This window comes from Rhinatrema bivittatum, chromosome 2 (assembly GCF_901001135.1).
Source record: "Rhinatrema bivittatum chromosome 2, aRhiBiv1.1, whole genome shotgun sequence".
In the NCBI taxonomy this organism is placed as follows: Eukaryota; Metazoa; Chordata; class Amphibia; order Gymnophiona; family Rhinatrematidae; genus Rhinatrema; species Rhinatrema bivittatum.
This window is the reverse complement of record NC_042616.1, coordinates 102800496-102824515: the sequence shown is the minus strand read 5'-3', so window position 1 is coordinate 102824515 and position 24020 is coordinate 102800496. Positions and strand designations below refer to the sequence as shown.

Here is a 24020-nt window from a genome sequence, read left to right as displayed (position 1 = left end):
TGTTCAAATCCACATTTTATGACCCTGCCAGGTACACAATCACAGGATCCACATTGGTTCAACTACAGCAAGTTAATAAACCTTTACCAGACTTCGCCATCGGGTTTAAGACTTTGGCTTCAGAGTTGAATTGAGATGCCTGAAGACCCTTTTCTTTGAAGGCCTGAACTCCCTGCTGAAAGATGAATTAGTGGCTCGAGAAATGCCTGAGACCTTGGAGGACCTGATGAAGTTAGCCACAAGAATTGACCAATGACTTCGGGATAAGGTTCAAGAGGTTAAAGGTTCCAAGAGACCTAGCCAGGGAGAAATCCGAATCAAAACTATACCTAAGTCTATTCAGTCTAAATCGGTTGCTGGCGAAGAAGAACCTATGCAACTAGGCCGGAGTCACCTGACTTCTAAGGAGAGAAGAATGCGGAGAAGATTAGGCCTCTGCATGTATTGTGGTCAAGCAGGCCTTGTGATACAAACATGCTCTATCTGTCCGGGAAACGGTCAGACCTAAGTCCTGTGGGAGGACTCTTCTTAGGTCTAACTGCACCTTCTCCTCCACTCTCTCTATCAGTCTCCTTGATAAACGGACCTCTTGAATTCCAAACTCTTGCCCTAGTGGACTGTGGGGCAGGAGGGAATTTTATACTGAGATGTCTAGTGGAACATCTGCGTATCCCCATTATGACTATGAAGCCTCCACTTCTGTTATCCTCTATTCATGGGGAGCCCTTACCGGGTGAAGTAACCCTACAAACAGAACCAGTCAGTTTAAGGCCTGGAGCTCTTCATACGGAATCCATTTCTTTCTTCATGCTAGAAAAGGCTATGCACCCTTTAGTACTTGGGTTACCATGGCTACAAAAGCACATGCCTCAATTCAATTGGGCTTCTCTGGAGCTTTCATGTTGGGGCCCAGATTGTCATGGCAAATATCTGAAGGAAGTTTCACCATTACCTTGTATGCCTATGACTCCGTTGATGCCTGGGTTACCACCCCAGTACGAATCATTTCAAGATGTGTTCTCTAAAGAAGCCGCTGATATACTTCCCCCACATAGATCTTATGACTGTGTGATCAATTTGAAAATGATTACCGAACCACCTAAGGGAAGAGTTTACTCCCTCTCGGTGGAGGAAAATAAAGCGATGTCTGAATACATCCAAGAAAATCTGCAAAAAGGTTTCATAAGGCCATCCAAGTCTCCTGCAAGAGCAGGGATTTTCTTTGTGGGGAAGGAGGATGGAACCCTACGTCCATGCATTGATTATCGTGGTCTAAACGAGATCACGGTCAAAGAACACTATCCCTTACCACTCATCTCAGAGCTGTTTGACCACCTACAGGGGGCTAAGATCTTCTCCAAGCTGGATCTTAAAGGGGCATATAACCTTGTTCATATTCGTTCAGGTGACGAATGGAAGACAGCGTTTAACACCAGGGATGGACCCTTTGAGTATTTGTTGATGCCCTTCGGCTTATGTAACACCCCGTCTTCCAAAACATGATGAACAACATCCTGCGTGACCTACTCTACCAATGTGTCGCTGTCTATTTGGACGAAATCCTGGTCTTCTCTCAAGATCTGAATACCCACATTATGGATGTCAAGAAAGTGTTACAAAGACTGCGGGAGAACTGTCTATACGCTAAGCTGTCCAAATGCGAATTTCACAAGGAATCTGTACCATTCCTAGGGTACATAGTGTCTAACAAGGGGTTCCAGATGGACCCACAAAAGCTGGAGAGCATTTAGAAGTGGTCCCAATCTACTGGTCTAAAGGCTCTCAGAAGGATTTTGGGATTTAAAAGTTACTATAGAATCTTCATTAAGAATTATTCTGCACTGACTGTGCCTTTAACAGCTCTGACAAAGAAGGGTGCCAATGTTGCCAATTGGTCTATAGAGGCTGTCACCACTTTCCAAAAACTGAAGGACGCTTACCCCCATGTTTCTCTTAAGGGTGGTAACTGCTGCTCCATGCTGGTTTAGCTTTTTTATTTATTCCCATCCTCTATCCTTTTAGGGATCCACAGTGTTTATCCCATGCCCCTTTGAAATCCTTCACAGTTTTGGTCTTCACCACTTCTTCTGGAAGAGCATTCCAGGCAACCATCACCCTGTCAGTGAAGAAATATTTCCTGACATTGTTTCTAAGTCTTCCTCCCTGGAGTTTCAAATCATGACCCATAGTTCTACTAAATTGTTTCCAATGGAAAAGGTTTGTTGACGACCATGGATCATTAAAACCTTTCAAGTATCTGAAGGTCTGTATCATATCATCCCTGTTCCTCCTCTCCTCCAGGGTATACATATTCAGGTTCTCCAACCTCTCCTCATAAGTCATTCGATGGAGACAACCCACCATTTTGGTCACCCTTCTGTGAACCACCTCCATCCTGTCTCTGTCTCCTTTGAGATACGGTCTCCAGAACTGAACACAGTACTCAAGGGGAGGCCTCACGAAGGAACTGTACAAGGGGATTATCACTTCCCTTTTCTTACTAGATATTCATCTCTCTATGCAGCCCAGCATTCTTCTGGCTTTGGCTATTGCAGTGTCATACCGCTTCGTCGACTTCAGGTCGTTAGACACTATCACCCCCAAGGTCTCTCTCCTGCTCCGTGCACATCAGCTCTTCACCCCCAATGCATATAGTTCTTTTGGATTACCATGCCCCAGATGCATGACTCTGCATTTCTTGGCATTGAATCCCAGCGGCCATATGTTTGACCATTCTTCCAGCTTCCTTAAATTCCTAAATTCCTAAATTCCTAAATTCCTTAAATTCCGTCTCATTCTCTGTACTCCTTCCGGCGTGTCCACTTCTAACCCAGAAGGTAAAGTTTGTCTATTTGCGGATGATACTAAGATCTACAACAGAGTGGACACGCCGGAAGGAGTACTGGTTGGACTAAAGGCCTCCTTAAAATTAGCTGGCTATAAAATAGCTGGCTATATTCAATAGTGTGGCTGCACTTTTGAATATATCTCCAAAGTTAGCCAGATATGTTTATCTGCTAATTTTGCTATCCAGACTGTGTTTGAATAGGGATGTCCTAGTACTTGCAATCAGAACTTTTATCATTTTATTAGCGTTATGGTTTTGAGGTGTTTGGTGGAATCTTAGGTGCTGCAGTGATGGCCACTCCCACGGGGAGGAGCCCTGCGGGGAACTGCAGTACCAGACTAGACTCAGATGCACAAACACAGAGAGAGTTTTTATTGTACAGCTTGTAGAGTTCACCAGAGGTGGCAGTAGTGAGTAGATTTCTGCAGCAGCAATCTTGGGTCCTCGGCTGAGGAGACCCGTCCCACAATGGTGGTATAGGGAGCTCCGATGCAGATTTCCAATCAGGAGCTGTAGGTGAGACAGACTGGTAGATGTTAGATTACTCACACTCTTGTAGCTGTAATGGGGGAGTTCCCAGCAGGTAGACGTAATGGTAGCAGGCACCAAGGTAGACAACTCAGGCCCTCCAAGAGCGCATACCTGGATACTGGATAGGCACCTGGAAAGAAGCATAGGGCCCCCGAGGAGCGGGCACCCAAGTTAGTAGAACCCCGGAGGGTAGAGAGAGCTTCCAGCAGCAGCAAGAAGTGGCAGAGCCGCTTCTTGCTGCTGCTGGAATCCAATCCTTGCTAACTCAAAGTCAGTCAGCAAATGGGCAGGCTAAATACCCAGATGTTGTGACGTCACTCGAGGGGGACACCCCCAAGGTTCGCACCAATGTTGGAATAAAGATGTGGGTAGTGCACGCGCACCCTAGGAGGCCCTCAGGTGAATCATGGTGGAATGCCTTGCCAAAGCCATTCCAGGGACGCTGGGGAGTGCGGCAAGCAGACGCGGCAGTCGCCATTTTCCCGAGGCTGGTGGAGAAAGTGAATATTGAGGTGAGGCATGTGGGACGAAGCCTTCTGAGTCCGACGGACGCAACAATTAGAAATGAAATTTTCATGGAGAGAGAGTATTGGAGGGCCTCCCTAAATATTGACATCAACATATGTCCCCTGTCACTGCTGATTGACATCTCGGGCAGCTGTGTTGAGCGAGATCCCTCTTTGATGATACCAGCCTAGAAAATGTGGCATGCAGTGGCAGAGGTGGAAGAGAGTGTTGGAGGACCTCCTTGCATATTAATATCCAAGTGTTGGGGAGTCCTTATTCAGGGGAGAGACGGCCCCAGAGGAGGACTCTGGAGAAATGCCGAGGCAGGTGAGACGTATCCGAGCACAGGCGGACAGGCTGCAGACTCAGGGCCCTGACCTCTGCTGAACCTGAACACACCAGAGGAGACCCAGCAATGCAGTGCTGGTCTCTGGGGTAGCCCTCTGGCCACTCGATAGCCCATTCAGTCCCGCCGCCTGGGATCAGTAGATGCGACAGGACTGGTAAAGGTGAGAGGCTGCTTGTGGTTGGGGCCCATGAGCAGCATCATAACACCAAGTGCATCCCCTGCTTCCACTGTTTCACATCTTGAGAGAGATCCCTTCTTGACTTCACCAGGAAAGGCAATGTCAAACTTACCCACCTGAATCCTTTACTGCACTTCTTTCTTTTCATCTAATGCTAGAAGCTTTCCAGTTCATAAGGCGGGTTCTGCTAAACTTGGAGCTGTGGGCTCCATTAAACAAGAGGCATCAATCTCCCTCAGTCCCAATGGACTGATCCCTCCAAAGGCCAGGAACCCTTGTTTGCAATTCTGCACTTTCCGTGCCTTAACTTAGTTTCTTTCACCCTATCCCTTACCCTTGTTATAATGTATTTTCCTTTGTTTTGTTAACATGTGAACTGGCATGATGTGCCTATCTAATGCCGGTATATAAAAGTTCTTAAATAAATAAATAAATAAATAAATAACCCAATTCAGACGGGGTTGCTGGACTAGGAGAATTAAATTACTGGTCCTTTTCCATTAGTCCTGAGTGGGGTCCCCCAATCTGGCATTTTGGGTTCCTCTACACCTTTGAGTCATCTGGATAAACCGGCCATGATAATGCTGGAAACCTTGTGGATAGCCATTACCAGGTTAAAGGACACCCTGTCTTCCAGAATTGACTCTATGCTATGTCTCATGGGAAACATATTTGTTCAGCTTAGTGAGCAGCCTCAGAAGATCCAAGAAAATGCTGAAAAGTTGGTCTCTTTAGAAAATAAGATCTCTACTGTGACTGAGCATAATGCTGTCATTATGAGAGACCATTTGAACTTACAACAAAGGCTGGAAAATTTGGGAAACTTTGTTAAAATTTTTATTCATGGCACTGTGCTGTTTGTACCTATGACTGGCATGTAAAACTGCACCCCAAAACCTACTCCATCCCACAAACCTCACCCCGAGTTGCTAGTGCTCATTCTTACAGTGGTATTAATAGTAAATTTTTATGCAAGCCCCCCTCTCTCTCTTTCTCTCTCTCTCTCTCTCTTCCTCTTCCTCTTTAGCCTTTTTGGTTGGTAATAGGGATGTGCAGAGGGACGGCATACGTTGCATTCGGTATTCGTATTCGTCAGGGGGCAGATACGTTGCATTTGGCAAGGGGGGCCCCTGATATGTTCATGCATTCATTCTTATTCGTTTTCCAGCTAAAATTGAATTAACTACAACCCCCCACCCTCCTGACTCCCCCAAGACTTACCAAAACTCCCTGGTGGTCCAGCAGGGGGTCCGGGAGCCATCTCCTGCACTCACGCCGTCGGCTTCTGGTATTCAAAATGGCGCCAATAGCCTTTGACCTTACTGTGTAACAGGGGCTACCAGTGCCATTGGTCGGCCCCTATGACATAGGGCAAAGGCTATCGAATACAACGAATATGGCCCTATACGTTGCGGATTACCAATATGTTGCAAATGAATGCACACCCCTAGTTGGTAATGCCTATGTTGTTGATTACTCAGTGTGCGATGTGAAAATAAAATGCGGTGCAATGAATATATTGCATGTTCTGGAAAATACCTATGTGATGTGGTATCAGGACAATTATCCTAACCATGCCCCCTTTTTTATCACAGGCGCTATTTCCACGATATTTATAGCAATTTGATAAATCTAGGTCTGAGGCCTAGATTCATCAGCTGTTATATTTATAGCAGCATGATGGCCTGTGAACAAAAAAGGGGTGGGGGGTGATAGTGTGCAGCCGGCCATATCGCAGTGGTGCGGTTTCGCCCAGCATGGTGCGGCCGCACCGCACACATTAACCTGGTAATGGCTATCCACAAGGTTTCCAGCATTATCACTGCACACTGTAGTTATTTCCCGTAGTGCTGCCTGCAATAATGTGAAAAACATTATCGCCCGCAGCGCTGCCAGGACATAACTCCGCCCAAACCCCGCCCATACTCCTCCCCTTCCGTTAATTTGAATGTGGCAGGTATCGCATGTGGTAGGGCCTTATCGCAGCTTGATGAATGACCTGGTAAGGTTGTTAAATTTTCCTAGATGTTCTATTGTTTCTCCTTTGGAGATGCTTGGGACATTTTTTGTGAATTTTCTAGGTTTCTTCAAAGAAAGTATTTCTTTGGCACTTAGTTTCTTATTTGCCTTCTACAAATCTTGAATTAGTGGAAAGTCTTTCTAAAAGAAATTTTTTTTTGATCTCACTGGTTTCTTAGAGAAATCTGATTTTCTTATGAAGAATAGGGCCACTTTCCTAGTACAGTTTCTTAAAGAATTTGGAAAGCAATTGGTATTGAAATTTTTCTTTTGCTTTAAAGAATGTATCTTTTATGGTCAAAATCTCTCTATCTTTCCAGATATGGTAAGGGATAATCAGTATTTTTGCAAATTGTTTTTGGAAAGAAGGCAAAACTTTTTGGATATAGGAGAACTATATGTGAACTATGTGTGAACTGGTGGATCTGCCCTTTACCAATCCCACTTGATTGCTGGATATTAAGGACGAACTGTATTGGTTTATTTCTTAAACTATATCTGCTATTTTTCTTCTCTCCTCAATTGAGGACTAAGCTGCAGCTCACTGATTTATTTTTGGCTTCAATAATTTGTTTTTCCTTATATAAATAGTCTCAGAGGTTGTCTGCTACTGTTTGGAAACCAAGGTTTCTTGTACGTTTGTTTGAAAATTCAATAAAGAAATATAAAGAAAAAAAATGAAATTAAATTTCCATTATTCCTGTTTATTTGAGTCTCAGATACATTGATTCCCTTGGAATTATATTGATGTTTATTCCCTTTGTAACTTAAATGTTATTTCTGTGAGGACCATGTGACATACAATTGTCATTTTTTGTACTGAATTGTAACTGTAGAGTTGGGATCATTGTTGGGCTAAAAGGCACCCCGGGGAGCTGGAGGAGGAGGTCTCCCTCCTATTTTGCAGCCAGTTGGGGGTTAGTAAGTTTACATCCCATGGTGAGTTTCTGTTTTCTCTCTCCCTGATGCCCTAGTTCCTGTATACCTCTCTTGCTCACTTTTCCTCCTGTCTCCTTCATGTCCTGGGCCAGTGATTCTAATCTAGCTGCTCTTCTTGCAGTGGTAAATGTGCCTCTGCTCTTCCTGCTGCTGCTCTCATAGTTCGCTGATCGGCTTTTTGAACTACGGTGCACTTCTGTATTTATGGATTCCTGTATGTGAACCACCCATGTTGCAGGAAGGACAGGAGAAGAGGCATCAGGAGCAGAGGCCACTTTCTTGGCATCCCCCAAACTTAGTGCCCTGGGTGGTTGCCTGGCTTGTCCACCCCTTGGAATGGCCTTGTATAGAATAGGTGTCATTGATAAAGCAGTGTGTGACTTGAAGGGCATTTCATTGTGTGTCCTGTTGTGGCTTATGCTGGTATTGTGATATTTTGGGTGAAATATGTTTTAGAAATGGTATGTGCAGTCTTTTGACTTATTTGATGCATTTGAAAAATTCTGTAAAAAATGAATACATAGTATTTTTAGGTTGAAATAGTGCCTAGTATAGTAAAGAGATGTGGGACTTTCATAGTGTGATGACCCTTTTGGATTGTCATGAGAGAAGCCCTAGTCTTGAACCCTGTGACTAAGCTAGGAAATGTAGTGGAGGGAGTAGGGTTGGCAACTGTGAAAATTATAAGCACTTGGGCCTGCGGAGTAAAATTTTTGCCTATGTCCTTCCACATGACTATTTATTTTAAATATGCAACCCAACACGAACTCTGGGCCCCGCCTGCCTTTTCCGCTATCTTGGCTTTTTTTTACTTGATATCACACATCTTTACCCACCACTGTCATCCCAGGGCCAGTGCAAAGATATTAGGTTCACTAGGCAAAGCGTAGAGCCTTGTGTGACTCCTCCCCATACACAATTAAAAATTATGCAGTTATAATAGATTCAAAATACAGTCTTCTGAGGTAAAAATATCACAACACTATGAGGTCCATATTCAGGCTCTACTTGTTAGCTGGATATACTTATCACTTGGGCACTTGGCAACCATGTAGTATTAGGCCTAATATAACTTGTATTGGGTGTGGACTTGCCCATTATAAAGTCATGAGTGAACTGAATTGCAATATTGTAAATTCATCCATACCAAAACAACACCAGCTGCTAGCACAAAAACATTAAAAATCTGTCTCCTGTGAAAAGTCAACACTGCAAATATTACTCCAGATCCTAATCACCAATATACCCGCTATTAAGAAAACAGAACAATGCAGGCTGCTCTAGATCTCTACATAGAAACTACACACTAGCAGAATACCTCATCTCAGTCACTGCTGCAGAATAAAGACAGACCCTCACCAAATACAGAAAAAAGTGATCAGAAAGTATAAATCAAACATGCAGTTCGAAAGAAGCCAAATTCTGTATATCGTTCAAAAATGCTAAAACAGAAACATCACCATTTCTCACAAAACAAAACAAAAAATCATGAAATATAAAACATCATAATAGTAACACCATACTAATAAAAAGATTTAATATTTCAAAACAGGTGGCCAATAGAATAATATTCAGTAATTAATAAGACATATTAACATGTTTTAAAATTTACTAAACACCAATAAAATATTTCAAAACAGCAGACACAACAAATAAAATCCAATAATTAAAACAGGGCTAAAAAATATCCGTCACTCTCCGTACCTGGGAACTTTTGGTTTCCAGTCACCCTGAGATTGTCGTGGATTAGTCAGGGAGAGGGAAGGTGCATATTTTATCTTCTCTCTCTCATATACACATACTCCCTGAAATACATGTTCATTTTTTCTCTCTCATACGTGTTTACTCTCATGCACACCCCCTCTCACACATACATATGCAAAGGCTCTCTCATACTCACTGGCTCTCTCTCTCTTTCTCCCTTTCTCATGTACAGCCTTTCTCACAGTCACTACCTCTCTCTCCCTCACTCTCACACACACACAGACACTCTTTCTCCATATCTCTCTCACACAGATACACACACAAGCTCTATCTCACTCACTGATGCTCTCTTCCTCTCTCTCTCACACATACACATGCACATACATAAGTTTTCTCTCATTCACTGGTACTCTCTCCCTCACACACCCCCATAAATGCTGTTTCACACGCACTCTTTCACACACACACAGACAAGTTCTCTTTCTCTCCACACTCACACAAGCTCTCTCTCATTCTCACACGCACAAGTTCTCTCTCTCACTGGCACTTTCTCCCTATCATACACACAAAAGCTGATTCACACTTTTACACACACACACAAGTTCCTGATGTGTTCTCCATGAGGAGTTAGCAATCTAATGTGTTCTCCGTGAGGAGTTAGTAATCTGTTCTCAATCTGTTAACAAAGCTCTGTAGAGAAAGCTGGGAGTTAGCAATCTGTCAGAAAGCTCTGTTGTTAAAGCTGGTATTTAGCAATCTGTAGTTATTTAGAATAGTTGTGGGTGGATCCTTGGACCAGTGGCAGGTGACCATGCCCTCAGGGGAAATCCCAAGAGGGACCACTGGTCAGGCTTAGTGTAGGAGACAGACACATACTAGTTCTTTTATTAGACAATATAGTAAACCATCAGAGGTGGCAGTAGTGAGCTGGAAGCACCCGGCTGGGCTGTAGTCCCTCAGGTACTGGAACAGCGATCCCAGGGTGGCTGAGCTGTAGAGAAACTAAGAAAGTGAGTAGGCAGTATATGCAGAGTTATGGAACAATCCTTGATGGTAACACTCATACAATAGTCTCTTAAGGTAGCCCAGGAGATGATATGCATTAGGCCCTCAAGGAGCGAGTACCTGGACCCAAAGAAAGCTCTGAGAGATAGATGGAAACTCACAATGTTGTAAGCAGCGATGACTTCTTAGCAGAAGTGATATTCAGGAGCAAGTCCGGGACGTGGGCCCTCGAGGAGGGAGTACCGGTTTCAGACTGTGACCTGCAAAGAAAAGGAGAGAGCGAGGCCCCCGAGGAGCGGGTACCTCTGGTGAAGTCCGAAGAGGCAGAGTAGCTGGGTTTGCGGAGAGCGAATCACATCTGCAGCGACCAGGAGGAAGCTAGGTAAAGCAATCCCTTGCTAACTCATCTTGTTAGCGAAAACTGAGACCTTAAATATCCGGAGCTGGTGACGTCATCTCAGGGGGACGCCTCTGAGGTTCGCACCAATGCTGGTACATCAGTCGGGCCGCGTGCACGTGCGCACCCTTAGGCATCTGGTCAACATGGCGGCTGGCAGCATTGAGCCGGTCCGGGGACGCTGGAGGAGGATGGCATGGAGATGCCGCAGCAGCTAGCCTTCCATCAACCCTGAAGGGAGTCGCCAATGAGGTGAGGTGGGCGGAGTGTAGACGCCGGGCAGCGAAGGACACAACAGTTCCCCCCTTCAAAGGGCGATCTCCTCTTCGGGTACCAGTTTTGAGTTGAAAGATGCACGAGACGGACACAACAGCACCACAAGCTTTCTCTCACTCACTGGCACTTTCAAACTGAGGCTTGTGCTTCAGCATGCTGATGCCCTGCTGGGTCTTTCCTTATGCATCTTGGGCAGCAGGAGGAGGTGTCAACAGCCTCATTGGGCCTTTTCATATTCATTGTGGGCAGGATAGGAGGTGTCGATGTCCCCTCTAGATTGTTATTTGTTGGGTGATGGGTGGGAAGTGAGATACTGATGGCCCAATGAGCCTTTTCCTGTGTACCAAAGGCTGGAGGAGATCTGCCAGTGGCCTATCTCAACCTTTAATTGTGCACTGCAGATGGGAGACAGGTGGCAGAGGCCCCGTTTGGCCTTTAATTGTGTGCCATGAGCGAATGGGACACAATGTTTACTCTCCTGATATACCCTCTTTTTTCACCCCTCCCTGCTCTCTACTTGCTTCCCCTTTCCCTGCTAAAGCAGGGAAAGGGGAAGCAAGTAGGCAATGTCTCAATTGTAGAGTAGTGCCCACCATAGGTTATTTATTATTTATTTATTTTATTTAAAAGTTTTTCTATTTATTTATTAATTTATTTGTAGAGTTTTATATACCGTTATTCGGTAGAGCCATCATAACTGTTTACAAAATATACAATTATCATACAAAATATGCAATTATCATACAAAATATGCAATTAGCATACAATCAAATGGAGTTAACATGGTAGTTGGGAACAGTAGAATATTGTGAACAGTAAACATTTTTTCTTAGTAGTTGAATAATAGAATAGTGAGGAGAACATTTTCAATGAACTTAATGAATCAAGTGAGAGAGCAGGGAGGGGTGAAAAAAGAGGGTATATCAGGAGAGCATGAAGAGGAAGATTATGCTTGTGAGTTCTGTTGAGGGTTGGGATGATCAGGTGTCAGATAGAATAGAGTTTGCGGAATAAAAATGTTTTTAGGTCTTTTTTAAATGTTTTCAGGATGTGCTGGGTCCTCAGTTCTTTGGGTAGGGTGTTCCAAATTTTGGGGGAGGCAATGGAAAATGCTCTTTCTTGTGTAGTTGAAAGATGAGCGTCTCTTAAGGTGGGGATGTTTAACATCCTGCGTTGTTAGAGCATAGGTTTCTTTCTATACCTATATATATATATATATATATATATATACATATATATATATAGCAATCAAAAAACTATTGGCAATATCGTCTCTACCAGTGCTATGAGAAACATATATCAAAAAAAAACCCTTACATTAACAAATGTATGGGAAACAACTAGCACTTATGTGAATTCAAAAAATATTTCAAAATGATTTATTACTGATAAAGAATCATTACTTTATTTAATAAGTTAATCACCTATCATCATTACACACATTAAATTTTCACATGTCACAAAAAGTACATACACATTAAAATTAGCATAGAGTCCTCTAAAGTATATCCCTCAGTGCTCACCTACTTCTTACCTCGATCTTACCCTAAAAGGACCTTGTACAGCCTAATCCCATTGATGTTAACTTAGGTCTTTGTTGATGAATACACCTCTTACATCAAGAACCTCATGTATAAATCTTAAATAATAACCATATATGTTTCCAAAGATCATAAATCCTAGGTGTATTGCATTCATCCAATTCTTTAGAATTGGATGAATGCAATATACATGAATCCTAGGTGTATTGCATTCATCCAATTCTTTAGAATTGGATGAATGCAATACACCTAGGATTTATGATCTTTGGAAACATATATGGTTATTATTTAAGATTTATACATGAGGTTCTTGATGTAAGAGGTGTATTCATCAACAAAGACCTAAGTTAACATCAATGGGATTAGGCTGTACAAGGTCCGTTTAGGGTAAGATCGGGGTAAGAAGTAGGTGAGCACTGAGGGATATACTTTAGAGGACTCTATGCTAATTTTAATGTGTATGTACTTTTTGTGACATGTGAAAATTTAATGTGTGTAATGATGATAGGTGATTAACTTATTAAATAAAGTAATGATTCTTTATCAGTAATAAATCATTTTGAAATATTTTTTGAATTCACATAAGTGCTAGTTGTTTCCCATACATTTGTTAATGTAAGGGGTTTTTTTTGACATATATATATATATATATATTTATATATATATAAATTTTTCTATACCTTCATTAAGTTATTTACCATCATAATGGTTTACAAAAAGGCACATATAGTAATAAATAGCTTAAACTTTACAAAAGGTGCCATTAATAACCGATAACAAATAATTCATTATAGACTATTTGATTTCTGACTTAAATTGTCCTTTTATACATGTCTTTTGGGTGATTACATGCGGTTCATTCTCAGTATTTAATTGTTATTTATGTATTCATTGGGATAAAGATAATTTCCAGGTAGTCACTTGGAGATTAAGTGCTGGGTGCTCTGTGCCGTCTTATCTTTACATACTTTCACCGTTCTCTTTGTAAAAGGCCTGTTTGAAAAGCCAAGTTTTGAGATTTGTTTTAAACATTTTGAAATTTCTCTGTAGTCTTAGTTCTAGGGGCATAGTGTCCCATAATATGGGGCCAGCCAGTGATAGTGCGCGCTCTCTGACCTGGGTTAGTCTAGCTGTTTTTACTGATGGAATGGTTAAGAGAGCTTTGTTTGCTGATCTGAAATTTCTATGTGGTGCATGTACTCGAAGTGCTATGTTCCGCCATTCTGCTTTTTCGTCATGGATCAGTTTATGTATTGGAGCACAAGATGGCGCCAGCCATCCATTGCTCCTACCATGTGACAGGAGCCAACCAATGGCACCGGTAGCCCCTGTGACATAGTAAGGGCAAAGGCTATCGGCGCCATTTTGAATACCGGCAGCTGACGGCCCGAGTGCAGGAGAATGCTCCAGGACCCCCACTGGACCACCAGGGACTTTTGGCAAGTCTTGGAGGGGTCAGGAGGGTGGGAGGTTGTAGTTAATTAAATTTAAAGTGTTGGGATGGGGTTTTTTTTAACTTTAGTGGGAAACGAATACCATACGTAATTAATGGACGAATCGTGGTCCCCCAAAAACGGATGTAACGGATTTGGGTCCCGATGAATACGAATACCGAATCGAATATATCCATCCCTGCTGCACATCTCTAGACATTACTGACATGGAGACCTGTGAGTATGACATATAATTCTATTCTGAGGATACCCAGCACAGTCTTCATCCTGGGAAAGAGACATTGTGGAGAGCCTGCGCAAAGATTGTTTTCCATTTTGCCATCGGTATTTTGGAAGGGGGTTTCTGTGCCAACTAAGGATGACCAGTAAGCAATATAAGGGTATCCAGTAGACTGTAGGCTCCAGCCTACTTCCCCCCCCCCCCCCTCTCTCGCTCTGCCTCTCTGGGGAGAGGCAGCGCTACTGCAGATTACCACCTATTTATCTTATATATGATCTTGGAAGGCCAGGAAAGGATGTTTATCTCAGATTCAGACCTTTTTATTGTCAGATATGTCAGGCTTACTAGTTAGAATAATACAAATAATTCATGCCTCTGAGGATAGAAACTTATACTAAAATCATTAACACAGCATATACTTACAGAGTAGAGATGTGAATCGTGTCCTCGATCGTCTTAACGATCGATTTCGGCTGGGAGGGGGAGGGAATCGTATTGTTGCTGTTTGGGGGGGTAAAATATCGTGAAAAATCGTGAAAAATCATAAAAAATCGAAAAAACGTAAAATCGCAAAACCGGCACATTAAACCCCCCTAAAACCCACCCCCGACCCTTTAAATTAAATCCCCCACCCTCCCGAACCCCCCCCCAAATGACTTAAATAACCTGCGGGTCCAGCGGCGGTCCGGAACGGCAGCGGTCCGGAACGGGCTCCTGCTACTGAATCTTGTTGTCTTCGGCCGGCGCCATTTTCCAAAATGGCGCCGAAAAATGGCGGCGGCCATAGACGAACACGATTGGACGGCAGGAGGTCCTTCCGGACCCCCGCTGGACTTTTGACAAGTCTTGTGGGGGTCAGGAGGTCCCCCCCCAAGCTGGCCAAAAGTTCCTGGAGGTCCAGCGGGGGTCAGGGAGCGATTTCCCGCCGCGAATCGTTTTCGTACGGAAAATGGCGCCGGCAGGAGATCGACTGCAGGAGGTCGTTCAGCGAGGCGCCGGAACCCTCGCTGAACGACCTCCTGCAGTCGATCTCCTGCCGGCGCCATTTTCCGTACGAAAACGATTCGCGGCGGGAAATCGCTCCCTGACCCCCGCTGGACCTCCAGGAACTTTTGGCCAGCTTGGGGGGGGGCCTCCTGACCCCCACAAGACTTGCCAAAAGTCCAGCGGGGGTCCGGAAGGACCTCCTGCCGTCCAATCGTGTTCGTCTATGGCCGCCGCCATTTTTCGGCGCCATTTTGGAAAATGGCGCCGGCCGAAGACAACAAGATTCAGTAGCAGGAGCCCGTTCCGGACCGCTGCCGTTCCGGACCGCCGCTGGACCCGCAGGTTATTTAAGTCATTTGGGGGGGGGGGTTCGGGAGGGTGGGGGATTTAATTTAAAGGGTCGGGGGTGGGTTTTAGGGGGTTTTAGTGTGCCGGCTCACGATTCTAACGATTTATAACGATAAATCGTTAGAATCTCTATTGTATTGTGTTCCATAACGGTTTAAGACGATATTAAAATTATCGGACGATAATTTTAATCGTCCTAAAACGATTCACATCCCTATTACAGAGTAGGGATGTGAATCGTGTCCTCGATCGTCTTAACGATCGATTTCGGCTGGGAGGGGGAGGGAATCGTATTGTTGCCGTTTGGGGGGGTAAAATATCATGAAAAATCGTTAAAAATCGTTAAAAATCGAAAAATCGAAAAATCGAAAAACCGGCACATTAAAACCCCCTAAAACCCACCCCCGACCCTTTAATTAAATCCCCCACCAAATAACTTAAATAACCTGCGGGTCCAGCGGCAGTCCGGAACGGCAGCAGTCCGGAACGGGCTCCTGCTCTGAATCTTGTCGTCTTCAGCCGGCGCCATTTTCCAAAATGGCGCCGAAAAATGGCGGCGGCCATAGACGAAAAAGATTGGACGGCAGGAGGTCCTTCCGGACCCTCGCTGGACTTTTGGCAAGTCTCGTGGGGGTCAGGAGGCCCCCCACAAGCTGGCCAAAAGTTCCTGGAGGTCCAGCGGGGGTCAGGGAGCGATTTCCCGCCGCGAATCGTTTTCGTACGGAAAATGGCGCCGGCAGGAGATCGACTGCAGGAGGTCGTTCAGCGAGGCGCCGGAACCCTCGCTGAACGACCTCCTGCAGTCGATCTCCTGCCGGCGCCATTTTCCGTACGAAAACGATTCGCGGCGGGAAATCGCTCCCTGACCCCCGCTGGACCTCCAGGAACTTTTGGCCAGCTTGGGGGGGGCCTCCTGACCCCCACAAGACTTGCCAAAAGTCCAGCGGGGGTCCGGAAGGACCTCCTGCCGTCCAATCGTGTTCGTCTATGGCCGCCGCCATTTTTCGGCGCCATTTTGGAAAATGGCGCCGGCCGAAGACAACAAGATTCAGTAGCAGGAGCCCGTTCCGGACCGCTGCCGTTCCGGACCGCCGCTGGACCCGCAGGTTATTTAAGTCATTTGGGGGGGGGGGTTCGGGAGGGTGGGGGATTTAATTTAAAGGGTCGGGGGTGGGTTTTAGGGGGTTTTAGTGTGCCGGCTCACGATTCTAACGATTTATAACGATAAATCTTTAGAATCTCTATTGTATTGTGTTCCATAACGGTTTAAGACGATATTAAAATTATCGGACGATAATTTTAATCGTCCTAAAACGATTCACATCCCTATTACAGAGTAGGGATGTGAATCGTGTCCTCGATCGTCTTAACGATCGATTTCGGCTGGGAGGGGGAGGGAATCGTATTGTTGCCGTTTGGGGGGGTAAACTATCGTGAAAAATCGTTAAAAATCGTTAAAAATCGAAAAATCGAAAAATCGAAAAACCGGCACATTAAAACCCCCTAAAACCCACCCCCGACCCTTTAAATTAAATCCCCCACCAAATAACTTAAATAACCTGCGGGTCCAGCGGCGGTCCGGAACGGCAGCGGTCCGGAACGGGCTCCTGCTACTGAATCTTGTCGTCTTCAGCCGGCGCCATTTTCCAAAATGGCGCCGAAAAATGGCGGCGGCCATAGACGAACAAGATTGGACGGCAGGAGGTCCTTCCGGACCCTCGCTGGACTTTTGGACAAGTCTCGTGGGGGTCAGGAGGCCCCCCACAAGCTGGCCAAAAGTTCCTGGAGGTCCAGCGGGGGTCAGAGAGCGATTTCCCGCCGCGAATCGTTTTCGTACGGAAAATGGTGCCGGCAGGAGATCGACTGCAGGAGGTCATTCAGCGAGGCGCCGGAACCCTCGCTGAACGACCTCCTGCAGTCGATCTCCTGCCGGCGCCATTTTCCGTATGGAAACGATTCGCGGCGGGAAATCGCTCCCTGACCCCCGCTGGACCTCCAGGAACTTTTGGCCAGCTTGGGGGGGGCCTCCTGACCCCCACGAGACTTGCCAAAAGTCCAGCGGGGGTCCGGAAGGACCTCCTGCCGTCCAATCGTGTTCGTCTATGGCCGCCGCCATTTTCGGCGCCATTTTGGAAAATGGTGCCGGCTGAAGACGACAAGATTCAGTAGCAGGAGCCCGTTCTGGACCGCTGCCGTTCCGGACCTCCGCTGGACCCGCAGGTTATTTAAGTCATTTGGGGGGGGGGGTTCGGGAGGGTGGGGGATTTAATTTAAAGGGTCGGGGGTGGGTTTTAGGGGGTTTTAGTGTGCCGGCTCACGATTCTAACGATTTATAACGATAAATCGTTAGAATCTCTATTGTATTGTGTTCCATAACGGTTTAAGACGATATTAAAATTATCGGACGATAATTTTAATCGTCCTAAAACGATTTACATCCCTATTACAGAGATTAAAGCTTTGCAAATCATAGATGAACTCTGAACAATACTAATCAGTATAACTTTGACTTGCTCATGATGTTACTAATCAGCTGCACTATCCCCATAACTTTAGAAGATAGTTAAGAACATGAGAACATAAGAAATTGCCATACTGGGTCAGACCAAGGGTCCATCAAGCCCAGCATCCTGTTTCCAACAGTGTGAATCCAGGCTACAAGTGCCTGGCAAGTACCCTAAAACTAAGTATATCCTACACTATTGATCCTAGTAATAGCAGTGTCTATTTTTTAAGTCAACTTGATTAATAGCAGGTAATAGACTTCTCCTCCAAGAACTTATCCAAACCTTTTTTAAACCCAGCTACACTAACTGCAATAAGCACATCCCCTGGCAACAAAATCCAGAGTTTAATTGTGCATTGAGTGAAAAAGAATTTTCTCTGATTAGTTTTAAATGTGCTACATGCTAACTTCATAGAGTGCCCCCTAGTCCTTCTATTATCCAAAAGAGTAAATAACCGATTCACATTTACCCGTTCTAGACCTCTCATGATTTTAAAGACCTCGATCATATTCCCATCTCAGCCGTCTTTTCTCCAAGCTGAACAGCCCTAACCTCTTTAGTCTTTCCTCATAGAGGAGCAGTTCCATCCCCTTTATCATTTTGGTTTTAGTTTCACTCTCCCTCTAGAGAAGTCTTGGTTGCTGGGCTGTGAAACACACTGTAATTTATTGTCCATGCAGTGCTCTCTGGCATACTGAAGCTTATCCGCTCAGTTGGAGGGAGGGGCAGGTTGCGATGGCTCGGGGGTCATCTTCTGATGATGTTAATAGGTCTTCCTCTTTGCCCTCCACCATGAGACCCTCTCTCATGCTGTAGCCAGGATATACATCTGCAAGAGTTTATATATAGTCAAACTGAAATACAAACTGAGGTCTCTTGGTCTGCTGGACTCCCCTCTGGCAGATAACTGCTCCTCACTAGGGCATGTGATCTCTGGTCTTATGACATCTTGACCAGGGAATGGACCAGTTTGTATGGCACAGTTCAGGTTTAGCAGTTCTCGTCTCCAGGCAGATTTGGGCTCTGCTGCCGGTCTTGGATCTGCTCTCCACACATACACACCTGGCTGATAATGTCTTATGTCAGTGCTTACAGAGAGAAGCTGCTGTTCTTCAAAGAGGCCTAGTTAAATAGGCAGATCAAATAATTCAGTCACATCTTGCTATTCTGGCCAAAGTTCATCATCTCTGTATTTCTGCTGGTGTCCATATTGTGAAGTCAGAATTCATATTTTGTGGCATAGTAGTGAAAATTCTGGTATCTCCTACAGACCTACCCAACTGGGAAGCTTACTTAGGCAAACCATGGAGGGTAAGAGTTTCCATACTGAGAGATGCTTGAACAGAAAAATTAGAGAACTAAATTTCACCTTTTGAAGCCAAGAACTTGTGTGAACAGTGCCAAATTGCCATTTAAAAACTCAGACAGTAAAGATTTATTTTTGGACACTCAACCTGAGCCTCCAGAGTCTTTTTTTTAACTTTTTATTTTTATCATATTTAAACAAAAATGACAAGAAAATACTTCTTGTTAAGAAAAGTGTACATTAATAAGAAAAAATGAGCAATTTACATTATATAAATATAAGAAAATATGCAAAAGTCCACAATATTGAGAGGGGGAGGGCCACAATAAAAAGAAATTCTTCTATTATTTGTAAGTGTAAATAACCGATTCACATCTACTTGTTCAAGACCTCTCATGATCTTAAAGACCTCTATCATATCCCCCCTCAGCCGTCTCTTCTCCAAGCTGAACAGCCCTAACCGGCCTTTCCTCATAGGGGAGCTGTTCCATCCCCTTTATCATTTTGGTTGCCCTTCTCTGTACCTTCTCCATCACAGCTATATGTTTTTTGAGATGCGGCGACCAGAATTGTACACAGTATTCAAGGTGCGGTCTCACCATGGAGTGATATAGAGGCATTATGACATTTTCCATTTTATTACCCATTCCCTTCCTAATAATTTCTAACATTCTGTTTGCTTTTTTGACTGCTGCAGCACACTGAGCCGACAATTTTAAAGTATTATCCAGCATGATGCCTAGATCTTTTTCCTGGGTGGTAGCTCCTAATATGGAACCTAACATCGTGTAACTACAGCAAGGGTTATTTTTCCCTATATGCAACACCTTGCACTTGTCCACATTAAATTTCATCTGCCATTTGGATGCCCAATCTTCCAGTCTTGCAAGGTCCTCCTGTAATGTATCACAGTCCGCTTGTGATTTAACTACTCTGAATAATTTTGTATCATCCGCAAATTTGATAACCTCACTCGTCATATTCCTTTCCAGAGCATTTATAAATATATTGAAAAGCACCGGTCCAAGTACAGATCCCTGAGGCACTCCACTGTTTACCCTTTTCCACTGAGAAAATTGACCATTTAATCCTACTCTCTGTTTCCTGTCTTTTAACCAGTTTGTAATCCATGAAAGGAACAGATTCAACTGGAATTTTTAGTACCTTAATCTAATATTTCTGAAATATTTCTTTAGGGAAAATCAAATTACTCTTAGGAAAGTGAAATAAATTAAAATTCTTAACTTTAGATATATTTTCAAGGTTTTCAAGGTCCTATGAATGGAGAAATTATCTTTTATTAAAGCTGAAACATGTATTTGCAGTTGTTCCACTTTCTGCTCCACTTCATCCAATTTTTTGGAATGCTCAACCAAAGATTTCTCTTGAACCATAAGACACAGATTAATATCTTTAATGTTGATAGCAACCTGGGAGATCTGAGAAGACAAAATTCTCCCAAAGCCATCAATTGCCAACCAAATTATCTCCAAAGAAAACACTTGCGGTTTAGGCAAGGTTAAAGCAGTCTCTAAAGTCTCACCCAAAACAGACTGCGAGTGAGCTCCTTCCTAAAGAAAAGTCATTTCTTGGGCTTCTGAAAGGGTAAACCCCGTGGACCGAACCATCATTTCCTTGGCACCGCAGGATGCCACCGCTTCAGTGGAATCCATCTAGGGCCTCCTCAATGCGTCGGCCTGGATGATGTCATTGACTGGGGACAGAAAACTTCCTTCAGTCGGAAATGCCGGAGTGCTTTTCTCCTCTGGACTCAAAGAAATATCTGGAGCTGCAGGGAACAGTAGCAATACCTTCCCTAATGTCTGGCTGCAAGGCAAACTCATGAAGGCAAGGCATCGGGCTGGGTACTCTCCCAGACGACAAAGCGCTCAATTGGTCCCTGAATGGGAGTATCTGGAGGTTTAGTCGGGTAAGCTCTCACCTTCCTTTTTGGCTTTATCATAGTACAAGGAAAAGGTAGATAAACCCAAGAGGAAAAGGAGACTGACATAAGGGAGATCGGTATGCTACCATCATCACCCACTCCCTTTGCTTCTCCAGAGCCTTTTATGACATCCACATTCTTTCCGGTTAATAGAGACCTGTTAATCCCCCCCCCCCACCACCACCACACACACACACACCAGGGCAACCAATCGAGAGTCACCGCAGTCATCTTGGGTGTTGGAGGTTTAGTCCTCCCTCAATGGAAAAGAACCCTATTCAGGGGCCCTTGGACTGTGTCAAAGTGGGAGAAAGTTCAAGGATTGATCACAGGACCCTTGTGTGCCCCTGACCTCCTGGCCCCTAAATCAGACAGATGGATACAATAAGATTCATTATGACTGAAGCCTGATGCCACCTTGCTTTCTTAGCAGCTGGGCCAATGGATAGCCCTACAGTTGTTACCAGCAGTTTCCCTGCTTTTGAAGCATGACAGTTTGGATGAAGAGTTGAAGCCCCTATGCCTGACCCAGCTCCCTTCTCCTACCACTGGACTACCCTACAGGACCATCTTTAGACTTCTGTGATATGACCATTACATTTAAGGTTCCTGGTTGCATCTTTTTCACTTGCCTATTTGCACAGCCTACTTGTTGGTAGTGCTGACAGGATGGAGGTTTAGTGAGTGCAAAATGATTCATTTCCTAATGTTGCCATCACAGTAATATCTGTAAATATTGTGTACTTACACCGGAAGTAAATTAGGAGACATGGAACAAGCAATGCTTTTTTCAATCACTAGCACTTCTGTGGCCTGATTTTGGTGTTTTATTTAATTGGAAAGATGAAGAGGCTGATTAAGTTTCATTGGGATTGGTCTAGTAAAGGGACTTTACATCTATATTTTTAACAATTTATTATGTATGCAGCTGACGTACAGTTTTATAGATATAGCTTCTACAGATCTCTTTTTAAAATTTTTTCCAAAGTGTTGTCTGTTCATAACCTTGACAGGCAGCTGAAGGAAAAGATGAGGAGTCTGGAGCATTAGTAGCTTTTTCAATTATGCATATTGTAGATATGTATTTATTTATTAATTTATATACATTCACTATGGATTCAATTGTGGTAGTTCACAACAAAATTAGAAGACTAACAAAAATAGGTATACTAATTAACAATACATATAATACAAATCATGTTAGATCATATTATCTTAGACCGGTCTATTCCTCAACCTGTCAATACAGATATTCTGGCAGTTTCGATACTGCAGATAGAAGTTACAGAGATTAGTTGCTTCTAACATAAAAATCTATAAGTTTGCTGCATAGCTAACATGGGGCCTCATTTACCAATATCACATTAGTAATGCATTAAGGGGCATGTCCCATGCAAATGATGCTTCTTTCATGCAGTGGGGAAACATTGCATGCCCAAGAGAGAGAGAGAGAGAGAGAGAGAGAGAGAGAGAGAGAGAGAGAGAGAGAGAGAGAGAGAGAGAGAGAGAGAGAGAGAGAGAGAGAGAACCCTGCTATAGATCCTACTCCTTAGACAGGTATTTGTATCCCCATGGTAGGCCCACCTAGTAACTCGAGGTGGGGACTAGGTATGAGCGTAGGGGGTTGGGGGCCACTTTCACATTCAACATGAGATGTACGAACAGAACAGTGGTCTCTTGTGAAGATTTGATGACCTTCGGAGTGAGGAAACTCACTCCAAGAAGAGATTTGGGCAACATTCTCTCAACCTAGCTTGATGGACACTCTACCTGGGCAACAACAAGCTAGGTTGAGAGAATGTTGCCCAAATCTCTTCTTGGAGTGAGTTTCCTCACTTCGAAGGTCATCAAATCTTCACAAGAGACCACTGTTCTGTTCGTATGTCTCATGTTGAATGTGAAAGTGGCCCCCAACCCCCTACGCTCATACCTAGTCCCCACCTCGAGTTACTAGGTGGGCCTGCCATGGGGATACAAATACCTGTCTAGGGAGTAGGATCTATAGGAAGGTGCTTTCTCTCTCTCTCTCTCTCCCTCCTGCATCTTTTGCTGCTAAGCAACAGCCTGTGAGCAATCAAGTGTCCTGTTTTAGCAAACTATTGATTTATTCCATTGGCCACATAATTTACTAGGGATGTGCATTCATTTGAAATGAATGTGCAAAATGTACAAATCAGGCCATGAAAAGAATGAACATTTTAGTTTCCATTTGTCTATGTTTCCCATTCAAGTCTATAGCACAAGTAAAATAGTGGCAGCTAGATTGCCCTCCTTCTCTTCTAGGTAACTTAGAAAACAAGCAATGTCATTAATGTCATAGTCTGACTGGAGCCAATGTAGAAAGCAGCAGTGGAAAAAGACAGGAAGGAGGACTTATCAAGGTCGAGCAATTTTTTTAACCAGCTTATAGCTGGCACCAGTATCAATGATGCTAACTTCCTTCCACTGAAAGGTTTAAGCATGTGCAAAGTCTATTTTAAGAATCATTTCTCAGGTGGATTTCAGAGAAATCATTCTCCCTGAAATTATTTACTTCAATAAAGAAATTCCAAAAATGGCTCCCATTCTTTTTCAAGGTAGATGAAATTCAGTATTCATACTTCTCTCCACATTTCTTCTCAGGCTTAGTTGCATCAGTACAACTTACAATTTCAAGATTTACACAAGGCTGCTGTGGTCTGTATTTCCTCCAGGTTGCCTCTCAGGAGCCGAGCAATAGTTGAATGAATGGTCTCCCATATCTGTCCCTACCATGCTGAGTAGCCCAGCTGCTGTCCTTACAAGGAGCTGTATGAGCCCCTCACTCTAAGCCAAACAATCAAGGCAAAGGGGCAATTGAAAGGACCTTTTCCCACTCTAAGCGCCAGGACTCAAATAACACTCCCCCAAGAGAATTTCACCACCTCACTGTGTCAAGGAATTTACCAAAACCTTTCAATAGCCCTTATTATAATAAACG

General features: G+C 44.0%; 1 protein-coding gene across 1 annotated transcript in view; it reads left to right on the top strand.

The window, feature by feature from the left end:
- Positions 1–24020, top strand: part of LOC115083222 (receptor-type tyrosine-protein phosphatase N2-like) — a 1006533-nt gene that overhangs the window by 587483 nt on the left and 395030 nt on the right. The gene's annotated exons all lie outside the window — the stretch shown is intronic.